At 39.6% G+C, this 13,065-nt stretch overlaps 1 pseudogene; it reads right to left on the reverse strand.

The window, feature by feature from the left end:
* Window positions 1–3,768: 3,768 nt before the first annotated feature.
* Window positions 3,769–4,330, reverse strand: LOC132488523 (mitochondrial import inner membrane translocase subunit Tim9-like; annotated as a pseudogene).
* Between the last annotated feature and the right edge of the window lie 8,735 nt (window positions 4,331–13,065).

The following is a 13,065-nucleotide window of genomic DNA, read 5'->3' on the forward strand; positions in this document are numbered from 1 at the left end:
ATGTTTGGCAACCTAAGTCTAAACTTTGTCATTAACTGAAATCTGACCTGCTCAAGTCACATGGGGCCTCAATTTCTTTACCTGAAATAAAGAATTAGATGAGGTGATTGAGAGGTTTCCTGTGATATTGTGATTCATGAAGAACAATCTTGTCTTTTAAAATTAATTAATTAATTAATTAATTTTTGCTGTGTTAGGTCTTCGTTTCTATGCAAGGGCTTTCTCCACTTGTGGCAAGCGGGGGCCACTCTTCATTGCGGTGCACGGGCCTCTCATTATCGCGGCCTTTCTTGTTGCGGAGCACAGGCTCCAGGCGCGCAGGCTCAGTAGTTGTGGCACACGGGCCTAGTTGCTCCGTGGCATGTGGGATCTTCCCAGACCAGGGCTCGAACCCGTGTCCTCTGCATCGGCAGGCAGATTCTCAACCACTGCGCCACCAGGGAAGCCCCAATCCCGAGTCTTGAACCCTTGTGATGTAAGATAAATAACACTGGGCTTAAGCTTTGGGGACATTTAATGTTGTAGAGAAGATCTGCCTCCTCGTGCCTGGACATGTCTGGTACAATCATGTTAGTGATCATGGGCCGAGGGATGAATGGCTCCTGTCCCCCAGAGAACCCCATACATTCTACTGTTCTACCCATCCCTTAAATGAAAGCTCTGATCTCAGTCCTCTCCTCAGACTACACCCATCTTTGGCCATCTTCTCCTCTCTTGTTATACTCAATCCTAATCTCTATGTTAGTATAAATCCCCATTTCACATCCTCATCTTTCTCATGAGCAGTGATTCCCAACAGTCTTTTTTTTTTTTTTTTGGTATCTACACATGGATGATAATGATAATGATGATGATAATAGTAATAGTTAAAAATAGCTAACACTGTGGATCTCTTGCTATGATTCAGGCATTGTACTAAGCTCTTTCATTAGCTTGTTCAACCCTCAGAGGCACTTAGAGGTTAAGTAACTTGTTCAAGATCCAACAGTTAGTATATCGTAGCTCTAGGACTCAACACTGCCAGTGTTCCAAATTCCACATGTCCCTGATAGATTGATCAGCTTCTCTCTCACACAGTTCCTCTTGCTGTGCTCCCTAAAATGATAGAATCCATTAACTAGAATGTAGTTCTTAAATCCTTCTCTCATATCCTTATATTTACAACTGATCAGTCTGCAAGAATTTAACATCAAATTCATCTTCTCTTTCACCAACCACTATTACTGTCATTGCCTTGCCTCTACTGCAGATCTTCATGACTCCCCATCTATAACCAACTAACAAAATGACCTGCTTTTATTTTTATTTTATTTTATTTTTTTTGGCTGCGCTGTGTGGCATGCGGGATTTTAGTTCCCTCACCAGGGATCGAACCTGTGCCCCCTGCAGTGGAAGCACAGAGTCCTAACTACTGGACCGCCAGGGAATTCCGAAAATGACCTGCTTTTAAACTTTTCCTCTCTATTATTCTTTCTGCAACCTTAATTTCCCTATGTACCCCGAAAATGACCTGCTTTTAAACTTTTCCTCTCTATTATTCTTTCTGCAACCTTAATTTCCCTATGTAACAGAAATCTAGTCACTTCATGTCATTCTTAAGAACTTCTAATGACCTTTCCCTGCTCGTAGCATAAAGTCCTTTCTCTGGCATTCAACACTCTCCATGACTGAGGCCCAACTGTGGTATCAGCTACAACACTCACCAAAGTCATTTTCATTATTTCTTTGATCATGTCATGTACTTTTACATCTTAAATTTTTTCAGGGTAGAGTCTAAAACTTCTCACTCCTAATTGTAACACTAGAACATAATTTCTCTTGGTTGAGATATACTAGCTTACTTTTTACTTGCACTCATTAGAGGAACACATTGACTCTTTGCTTAGAGGACCTAGACAGCCTTCTTGTGGTTCTCAGAATGGGTCTGCTTTCCTTTGTTTATTAATGTTTCATTACACTAGAATACCCATCCTTTGCCCCCATCACTTCTTCTCTTTTCAAAGCCCAGATATGAGACTTCTTCCATTTAACTTTCTCTAATGTACCTTCTTCAAGTCAGAAGTATTTATTCCTGCTACGATCTCACAGAATATTTTAATATCTGTTTCCCCTATACATTGTAAGCTTCTTGGGCAGGGACACTGTGACTTACACATTTTCGTGTTTCCTGAACTATCACCCATTACAGGGTGATATGTATGTATTGCTGACATGTAGAAAGGGCTCAGTAAATGTTTCATAATAAAGTCACATCTCTTGAAGTCCCTTTAAGTTCTATGATTCTAAAATTATCATTCAGTCTTTATTTCTTTACACTTCTTATTGCATTGGGATAAATATTTCTCCCTGAGGGTGGAAGTATGTTAGGGTTAATATGCAAATTAAAAGTATATAAGAATTTTAATCACAGTATAATTAAGACCTAGGGTTTTTTTTTTGAAATGCCAGTCAGTATTGCCATAAAAGAGTAATGAGCTCTTTTCTGGACTTCCCTGGTGGTGCAGTGGTTGAGAATCCAACTGCCAGTGCAGGGGACACGGGTTCGATCTCTGGTCTGGGAAGATCCCACATGCCGCAGAGTAACTAAGCCCACACACCACAACTACTGAGCCTGCACGCCACAACTACTGAAGCCTGTGCTCCACAACAAGAGAAGCCACCGCAATGAGAAACCCACATACTGCAATGAAGAGTAACCCCTGCTCACCGCAACTAGAGAACGCCAGCGTGCAGCAACGAAGACCCAACGCAGCCAAAACAAAACAAAACAAAAAAACAATCCCACTTAAAAAAACGCAAAAGAGTAATAAGCTCCTTTCTCATGAAAACAATAGTCTGTGGGAAGTTTTTTTTTTTTTTTTTTAAAGAAGTAAGCTTGAAAAGTGTCAATTTTATTACCATTTCAATTAAAAATTTTTGTCTTTATTTTCTGGATGAGACTAACCTATACAAGATATTGATTAAGCATGAAGTCAGGACTCAAGATATCCCATCTATTTACTATAGTTTGTATTAGTAACTTCAATACTTAGAGAAAAAATAAAAGTTAGTAGTGCAAACCAATATCCAGTTCTCCTTTCTTTCCTGGGAATACAAGGCTACAATTTGCAGTCTGCTTGCACCTAAGCGGAGCCATGTGACAGCTCTGGCCAAGTAAATAAGAATGGGAGTGACGTGTGGCAGTAGAAAAGCAAGCACAATCCTTTCATTCTCTTCTCTTGTCTTAGCAATCATGAAGGAGGCTACATGGTAAGGTAACCACAGTGTGAAAGCAGCCTGCATTATTTTTCTTTTAAAACAAGTAATTGTTTTATGTATTTACCATCAGTGTGAGGCAGATGTAAATGAACAGGAATATCTAGAGGATAATTCCTACTGAGAAACATTTCAAGGTGTCCACAGACTGGTCAGAATACTATGGTACTATATGGTATAATCAACTAGCCAGTGATATTTCCATTTATTTCACTTTTAGTAATAAAACTTTTTTCTTATACACGATTGAACACATATTTTGCTTTAAACTTAATAGTCATGGTTGAAGAAATAATGGTTTATTTTTCTAATCAAGTGGCCAAGCTGCTCAATCTTAAAACCACAACGAGAATGTTGCACCTTATTATTTTAACTAAACAGTAAGACGTTCTGTTTTGATTATTCCTGGTAAATTGCAACTTTGTTTCTCACTAGTTTCCATTTGCCAAACAGTCATGACAAACAGTTTAACCTGGTGGCTACTGCTTTCAAGGGATTCTATCAGATGAATCCTCATTTCCAGTGCAATAGCTGTTGGCAGTCCTTTGCTGAAAGTCCATCCATCAAGACTTTTCTACTGTGGTTAGTTAAGAGTCCTGCTTTTGCTGCCAGGGCTTCATTCTGCTGAATATGATATTCCTGAAATTTAATGGATATTCTTTGCATCATTTAAAAATATTTCTAGGGCTTCCCTGGTGGCGCAGTAGTTGAGCGTCTGCCTGCCGATGCAGGGGACACGGGTTCGTGCCTCGGTCCGGGAAGATCCCACATGCCGCGGAGCGGCTGGGCCCGTGAGCCATGGCCGCTGAGCCTGTGCATCCGGAGCCTGTGCTCCGCAACGGGAGAGGCCACAACAGTGAGAGGCCCGCATACTGCAAAAAACAAAAAAAAAACAAAACAAAACAAAAATATTTCTATAAGCAATGTCCTGAGCAGGTTATCTCAACAGGTATTACTTCTCTTCCTGTGAAGTCTTTACCCAGTCCAAAAAGCATGTTTCTTTAAGTTTATAGTAGGTTCCAAGAAGTTCATTGAACTATTTTAACTGATCAGATTCTGGTATTTGTGCAGCCATATTCTTTTGTTATGTTTATCAGTCACTTTTTCTGATGCATGAGTTTCCTTTCTGTTCTGGAAAAGCAGCTAAACTTTGCTTGAATGTCTCCTGTGAGGCCTGATTTCTTCCTTAAGCACAGGCTCTCCCATTTGGTACCAGTATGAGGCAGAGAGGCTAGTCTGGGGACAGAGGGTTGGGGTATGGGTGGGTGCCTGGCAGCTGGATGGCAGAGAACCTAAAGTTAGCACTTTAATTGTTGAGTCACCACATGGGGACAGCTGCCCCAGAGAGTTGCCAGGACCTACAGTGGTCTTTGCTTGAGTGTAAAATAACTTTTACGTGTTTAAGCCAGTGAGATTTTGGATTAATTTGTCACTGAAGAATCACTTGTCCTAATCTGACTAATATGGGTGGCACTGGGAATTGCAGTCATTAGACATAAGAGAAGAAAGCCTGTAATAGCAATAGCTAGCCCTTATTAAGCACTTACTCTCCAGGATTTGTCTCATGTACTTGAATGAATTGTCTTTTTTGACTCCCACAATAATCTACTTAAAAGATGAGGAGACTGAGGCACAGAGGAATTTAGCAGCACACCTGGGGTCACAGAGTTTATAAGGTTTAGAGCTGGGATTCACACCTGCATTTGGTATGATACCAAGGTTCATTTACTTCCTGAATATGCTCTAGAATCATTTGGTTTATTCACATGTTTGTAACTTTCTAAGTAAATGCAAAAATAAGACTTGTTTCTTAGGTGTCAGGTGAAATAGTTTTTAGAGGAGCATGGTAGATTTTTGTCTTCCAAGAAATTTCTTAGGATTTATGGAACTTTATTTCCTTTGGGGCAAAAGGGGAAATTTCTGTTTCATATGACCTGCTTTGTTTTTATAGTACCCATATGTTGGGCATAGAATAGGATTAGAGGCGAGTTCTTTTAAGATTTAGGAATGCTGATGTGATTAATTTGATCTAACAGTGATGACAGCATAGAACAATCAACAATTTTAATAAATTAAATTTCATTTATGTGTCTTCTGGGAAGGACTCTGTCAGTTTAAGTAAGATTTGGTGCCTTGGTTGACTATGAAGTTTTTTTCTTTTGGCTGCGTTGGGTCTTCATTGCCGTGTGTGGGCTTTCTCTAGTTGCGGCGAGCAGGGGCTACTCTTCATTGCGGTGCGCAGGCTTCTCATTGCAGTGGCTTCTCTTGTTGCGGAGCACGGGCTCTAGGCGTGAGAGCTTCAGTAGTTGTGGCACACGGGCTTAGTTGCTCTGCAGTGTGTGGGATCTTCCTGGACCAGGGCTCGAAACCCTGTCCCCTGCAGTGGCAGGCAGATTCTTAACCACTGCACCACCAGGGAAGTCCCACCTATGAAGTTTTGAACTGAGCCTGGTTCTTCACTCTGAGGATCAAATCCTGAAGTCCTGGCTGTACTCATCCAGCATGTCTCTGACTCCTTAAAGAATTATTACTTTAATGAAGATGAAATCTATTACTTTAAACATTTTTTTCTTGATAATAAAAATTCAACCATGACCCTCATTAATGAACTGGCAAATTATTTTACTCTACCCTGTTAAATGTATTAGTTGGTATGGGTTGCTTTGGAGATATTTTTAAATACATTTTTTGATAGATATTTAAAAATATTGATTCTTCAGATCTCCCTGAAGAATCTGGGAGAAGTCTGGGGGCAGGGAAAACACAAGATGAACTGAGACATCTTGTTGGGCGAGAAAGAAGGGAAATACTCAAAGACTAATGGGGGTGTGTGTGAAAAGATATTCAAGTCAGCTTGAAGGGATTACTCTTGGCAATACTGGGGGACTGTTTGAACATAAAAAAGAATATTGACTGTGACTGATTGTAGAAAGAGAAGAGGAGCCTTTTATAAGTAACTTAAGGGGAACAATTCACTGTAGAAGCAGTATATGCAGGTTAAGAGCTTGGTCTGGGTTCGAGTCCTTGGTCTGAGTTTACCTCTTTGCTTGTAAGTTCTTAAACCTTTCTATGCCTCAATTTCCACATCTGTAATGCGGGAATAATAATAACAACAGCAACAACTACCTCAGAGGGGTGATAAGAGAATTAGCTAAGATAAAATTTCTAAGTAAAGTATTTAGAACAGTCCCTGCCACATATATCATGTGCTAAATAATTGTTATGTATTATATTACTTTTATTATTATTGTCTATAATGCCCACTACCCATTAGGGAACGGCCATACCAGCCCTGGGCTTTTTGTTGTTGTTATGGAAAATTTTTTTTCCCCAGCTTTTTTGAGATATAATTGACATATAACATTGTGCAAGTTTAAGGTATGCGATGTATTGACTTGATACACATATATTGCAAAATGGTTACCACAGTCGTGTTAGTTAATACCTCTATCACCTCACATAATTACCATTTCCTTTTTGTGGTGAGAACATTTAAGATCTACTCTCTTAATCACTTTCAAGCATATAATACAGTATTGTTAGGTGTAATCCCCATACTGTACATTAGATCCTCAGAACTTACTCATCTTATACCTGGAACTTTGTACCCTTTGATCAGCATCTCCAGGCCCTGGTAACCACCATTCTGTTCTCTTTTCTTATAGTATGCTTATCTGGCTTTGGTATCAAGGGAATGCTGGCTTTATAAAATGTGTTTGGGAGTCTTTCCTCCACTTCAATCTTTTCAAAGAGTTGAGAAGGATTGGTATTAATTCTTTAATGTTTGGTAGAACTCACCAGGGAAATCATCTGATTCTGGGCTTTTCTTTGTTGGGAGATTTTTGATTACTGATTCAATTTTACTTGTCAGATTTTCTATTTCTTTATGATTCAGTCTTGGTAGGCTGTATGTTTCTAGGAATCTATCCATTTCTTCTAGGTTATTCAATTTTTTTGGTGTATTATTGTTCATAGTGGTTTCTTACGATCCTCATCTTTTGTATTTCTGTGATATCAGTTGTAATGTTTCCTCTTTCCTTTCTTATTTTACTTGAGTCTTTCTCTCTCTCTCCTTTTTTTTTTTGGCTGCACTGCATGGCACGTGGATCTTAGTTCCCCTGACTAAGGATCAAACCTGTGCCCCCTGCAGTAGAAGCGTGGAGTCTTAACCACTGGACCACAGGTCCCTCTGTTTTTCCTTTGTGTGTCTTTCTGAAGTTTTGCCAGTTTTGTTAATCCTAAAAAATAACTCTTAGTTTCATTGATCTTTTGTATTGTTTTTCTGGTCTCCGTTTATTTCTGCTTTGATCTTTGTTACTTCCTTCATTCTGCTAACTTTGTAGCCTTAGGCTATCTTACTCTGGACTTCAAAAAAAAAACCCCCCAAAACATGTGCACTCCTAATTGGATCTTTGTTACAGCTGAATTGCTATCTAATACAGTAAATCATCTTAGAGGCCTCTGTGATACCAGGAAGATGGTAAAGTCAAAAGCCGTGAAATAGATAATCTGTAGAAATCCCACTGCTGTGTTAGGAGCTGTTCCATGATTCACTGCCCTGTGAGACTCCAGCCTCAAGCAAAGAGAATTGGTGAAACCTGCAAGGGAAGGATCCCAATGCAAAGGTTACAGAACTGATTAAAAGATGAGGGTAGAAACCTCAGGGGCCCCAGAGGCCCAGGGGATCAAATTGGAGTCTGGACAGGGGTACTTAGGGAGAAACAACCATATTGTCAGTGAACTTCAGTTTTGAGATGACTTGGGCCAGTTGTGGTTTGCTTGGCTGTTAATTTCCCTGCATGACCCCTAGGAAGTGTCTCATCAGGAAGTCTTTGAGGAATCATACCTTTAACTGCCTTTATCTCTGTATGGAGCATTTAGAGACATTCATCTTAATCCTCTTCCAATTAATGTTCATTGGAATGTATTTGAAGTGGTGTTGGTTCACCATAACACTTTTTAGCCTTCTTTTAAGTCATTTGAAAAATCTGCTTATAAAAGAGGAGAAATAAAATTTTTGTCTCAAGGTCAATTTACATTTCAATGTTTTAAAAAAGCAGTGCTTCTCAAAATCATATTTTAGTATCAATGCAGCTTAAATTTTTTTAAAAATAAATTTTATTTATTATTTATTTATTTTTGGCTGCATTGGGTCTTTGTTGCTGCACACAGGCTTTCTCTAGTTGTGGCAAGTGGGGGCTACTCTTCGTTGCGGTGCGCAGGCTTCTCATTGCGGTGGCTTCTCTTTGTTGTGGAGCACTGGCTCTAGGTGCACGGGCTTCAGTAGTTGTGGCACTCGGGCTCCGTAGTTGTAGCTTGCAGGCTCAGTAGTTGTGGAGCACGGGCTTAGTTGCTCTGCAGCACGTGGGATCCTCCCAGACCAGGGCTCGAACCCGTGTCCCCTGCATTGACAGGCGGATTCTTAACCACTGCACCACCAGGGAAGTCCCACAGCTTTAATTTTTAATGTAAGATAATGCCGAAGATAGGGTTTGTGATTCAGATTTTCACTAAATACAAAATTTTCCTGGGTCAGAGCAAATGCCTAAATCAAGGGAGGCCATTTTAGTCCTTATTTTATGCTTTTCAACAGTGTAGCTGGCCATAGGAAAAAGTCTGAAGGTCAAGTAGATGTGTGTGGTCTTGGAAAATTATTTATTCTCTTTGAAACTCAGTTTTTCCATCCATCAAAGGGTGCACATGGTGATTGTGAGCATGCTACAGTACTTGTTCAGTTCCTCTTTTTTCTTTTCTTATTATGACACTTTTTAAGGAGCAGTTTTAGGTTCACAGCAAAACTGAGGGGAAGGTACAGAGATTTTTTTTATATCTCTCCTGCCTCTACACATGCATGACCTCCCCTATTATCAACATCCACCACCAGAGTGGTACATTTGTTACAATGGATGATCCTATGCTGGTACATCATCATCACCTGAAGTCCATAATTTACATTATGGTTCATTCATGGTATTGTGTGTTCTGTGGGTTTGGACAAATGTGTTATGACATGTATCCATCATTATGGGACCATTCAGAGTATTTTCACTGCTCTAAAAATCCTCTGTGATCCTACTATTCTACCCCACCCCCTACCACCCCGTAGCAACCGCTGTCTCTATAGTTTTGCCTTTTCTAGATTGTCATATAGGTGGAATCAGTATGTAGCCTTTTCAGATTGACCTCTTTCACTTAATATTATGCATTTAGGTTTTTCCATGTCTTTTCATGGCTCAATAACTCATTTCATTTTAGTGTTGAATAATATTCCCTTGTCTGAATATACCATAGTTTATTTATCCATTACCCTACTGAAGACAACTTGTTTGCTTCCAAGTTTTAGCAATTATGAACAAAGCTCTTATAAACATCTGTGCACAGGTTTTTGTGTGAACATCAGTTTTCACCTTTTTTGGGTAAATACCAAGGAGTGCAATGGCTGGATTTTATGGTAAAAGTACGATTAGTTTTGTAAGAAATTGCCAAACTGTCTTACAAAATGGCTGTACCATTTTGCATTCTCACTAGCAGTGAATGAGTTCCTACTGCTCCACATCCTCATTAGCGTTTGCTAATGTCAGTGTTGTGACTTTTGGCCATTTTAATAGGTGTGTAGTGGTTTCTCATTGTTTTTCTAATTTGCATTTCCCTGATGACATAAGGTGTGGAGAATCTGTACATGTGCTTATTTGCCATCTGTATATTTTCTTTGGTGAGGTGTCTATTAAAGTCTTTGGCCCATTTTTTTAGTTGGGTTGTTTTCTTATTATTGTTTTTTAAGGGTCTTTGTATATTTTGGATAACAGTCCTTTATCAGACTTATCTTTTGCAAATATTTTCTCCCAGTCTGTGGCTTGTCTTCTCATTCTCTTGGCAGTGTCTTTCACAAAGCAGAAGTTTTAATTTTAATGAAGTCCAGCTTATCAATTATTTCTTTCATGGACCATGACTTTGGTGTTGTATCTAAAATGTCATTGCCATACCCAAGTTTTTCTGGCCTTTCCCCTGTGTTACCTTCTAGGAGTTTTATAGTTTGCATTTTACATGTAGGTCTGTGATCCATTTTGAGTTAATTTTTGTGGAGGGTGTAAGGTCTGTATCTAGATACTTTTTTTTTTTTTTTTTTTTTTGGTATGTGGATGTCCAGCAGCATTTGTTGAAAAGACTATCTTTGCTCCATTGTATTATCTTTGCTCCTTAGTCAAAGATGAGTTGACTATATTTATGAGGGTCTATTTCTGACTCTATTCAATTCCATTTTTTTTTCTCCTGTAAATTCCTCTTCTCTATTCTGTAAATAGCCTAGAGGAAAGGGTTGGCTTTGTTTATGCTACTGAGTATGTTGTCCAGTTCCCATGTCAGTGTTTAACATAATATATTATTTAAGGACCATCACTTAGGACTTACCAAATTTCTATCAGAATTCAAGGTCCTTGATGAAATATATGGGTGGCATAGTTGCTCTTCTTAAGAAACCAACATTCTAACAGGAAGAAAAATATCCTCAAGAGCATCTTGCTTCTACTTTTTCTCCCCTAATCTATCTAGATTGTACATGGCAGCTAAGGAATTTTCAGCAATACTTAAAGGAAGGGACAGACTCTCTGTTTCTTTTTCTTTCTCTGCCTTTCTATTCCTTTCTATATTTTGTCTCCATCTGTTTGAATCCTTGTCTTGCATTTACAGTAATATTCCTCATATGAAACATTTGCATATGTGGATTTATTTCTATAAATTTGTCCTAAAACTGTAAGACTTTCAGTTCATATTTTATATAAGCTGCAGTCAGCATTCATATGAATTTGCAATCACTCAATGGAGAAATTTTAAAAAGACATACCTGGGAGTTGGGAAAAGAAGGAGGGAAACCAGATGGCAAAGCAGGAGCACAGGGTAAGAGCCAGGAAGCTGAGCCAAGGTGGACCTGAGCCAGAGGGCAGCTCTCCTGCTTGTGAGTGGGAGGAGGGAGCTGGCGAGGTGAGAGAAACTGTTGGAGCTAGGGCTTGGGGTACTGCGACCTTCTGGTATGTTTACAGCCTGGAAGGATCATGGGGGCACTAAAGCTGTACAACCCAGAGCATGGATGGGAAGTCTGAGAAATGCCAAGTCAGTTATAGGGTAAGATAAATAATTTATAAAAAAATTTCCTCAAAATGTTTTCATCTCAAGGTTCAGGTAACTATGGAGACTGTTAGTGGCCTACTCAGTGCTAGTCTCCTTTTCATCCTTAATAAACAGAACCTTCTCTTTGATCAGGGTGGCAATGCACCAGCTGAAAACTGCATTACTCAGCATCCTCTGCAGTTAGGTTAGGGGGGGACATGTGACTAATTCTGGCCAATGGGTATAGGGGAGGTTGCTGAGTGGGGGCTTCATGGAAAGTACCTTCAAAGGGGGGCTAACTCAGTCTGAAAGCTCCTTTTGCCACTTTGTAAATGTGGTAGGACCTTGAGGTTAGAATACATGTGCTGAGGATGGTGGAGAAAAAAATAGGAGGCCAAGACACTGATGATGTCATGGAGCCACCGTATCAGCCAGGGAATGCCTTCTTCCTCTTCTTCTTCTTTTTTTTTTTTTTTTTTTTTTTTTAAATGTGAGAGAACGGTTGAGTCTCTGTCAAAGATGAATATAATTTCTAATGGAGAGAGATTCTCCATCTCTTAGGCCATCTTAAGATGTGGGAAAGAGGGGGATTCCCTGGCGATCCAGTGGTTGGGACCACATGATCTCATTGCTGAGGGCCCAGTTCCATCCCTGATTGGGAAACTAAAATTCTACAAGCCGCATGGTGTGGCCAAAAAAAAAAAAAAGGCATGGGAAGGAGAAAGCTTCCACTCTGAGTCACAAAATCATAAAGATATTTAAACTTGAATAGGGGACCAGACACTGAAAAAGTGTTAATCTTTTTCTTTCAGGTTAGAAATCTCTGTTTTTCTTTCAAATTATAAAACAAACAAACAAACAAAAAAAAACCCCAGGGACTTCCCTGGTGGCCCAGTGGTCGGGACCGTGCTCCCAGTGCAGCGGGTCTGGGTTCAGTTCCTCGTCGGGGAACTAGATCCCACGTGCCGCAACTAAGACCCGATGCAGCCAAATAAATAAACAAATATTTAAAAAATAAACCAAATAATTGTTATAAGAACAAATTCAAACAAAACTGAAGTGTACAAAATGAAAAGTGAGAATATCTTTTAATTTCACCCTCTAGAGTAACCACTGTTAACTGGGTTCTGTAATTTTCAAAGAATCCTCCCCCCTCTTTTTATGTAAAAACAAAGTAATTAAAAATTATTCTTGACAAACATGTTTTCTACAAGGCAAATAAATTCACAAGCCTCTTGAAGGGAGATCCTGATATTGAAAAATGATTGTGACAATCAATCAATAAAATTAACTGTATAATGAGTATTATTACTGTTTTTTTTTTTTTTTTTTTTTTAAATTTTATTTATTTTTATTTTTGGCTGTGTTGGGTCTTCGTTTCTGTGCGAGGGCTTTCTTTAGTTGCGGCAAACGGGGGCCACTCTTCATCGCCATGCACGGGCCTCTCACTATCGCGGCCTCTCGTTGCGGAGCACAGGCTCCAGATGCGCAGGCTCAGTAGTTGTGGCTCACGGGCTTGGTTGCTCTGCGGCATGTGGGATCTTCCCAGACCAGGACTCGAACCTGTGTCCCCTGCATTGGCAGGCAGATTCTCAACCACTGCGCCACCAGGGAAGCCCTATTACTGTTTTAAGATATGTAAAATGTCATTGATAATCTCATTTTCCTGAGTGATTATTTGAAACCCAAGTTCCTCAGTGTCAGCAG

This window comes from Mesoplodon densirostris, chromosome 1 (genome assembly GCF_025265405.1).
Source record: "Mesoplodon densirostris isolate mMesDen1 chromosome 1, mMesDen1 primary haplotype, whole genome shotgun sequence".
Classification (NCBI taxonomy): domain Eukaryota; kingdom Metazoa; phylum Chordata; class Mammalia; order Artiodactyla; family Ziphiidae; genus Mesoplodon; species Mesoplodon densirostris.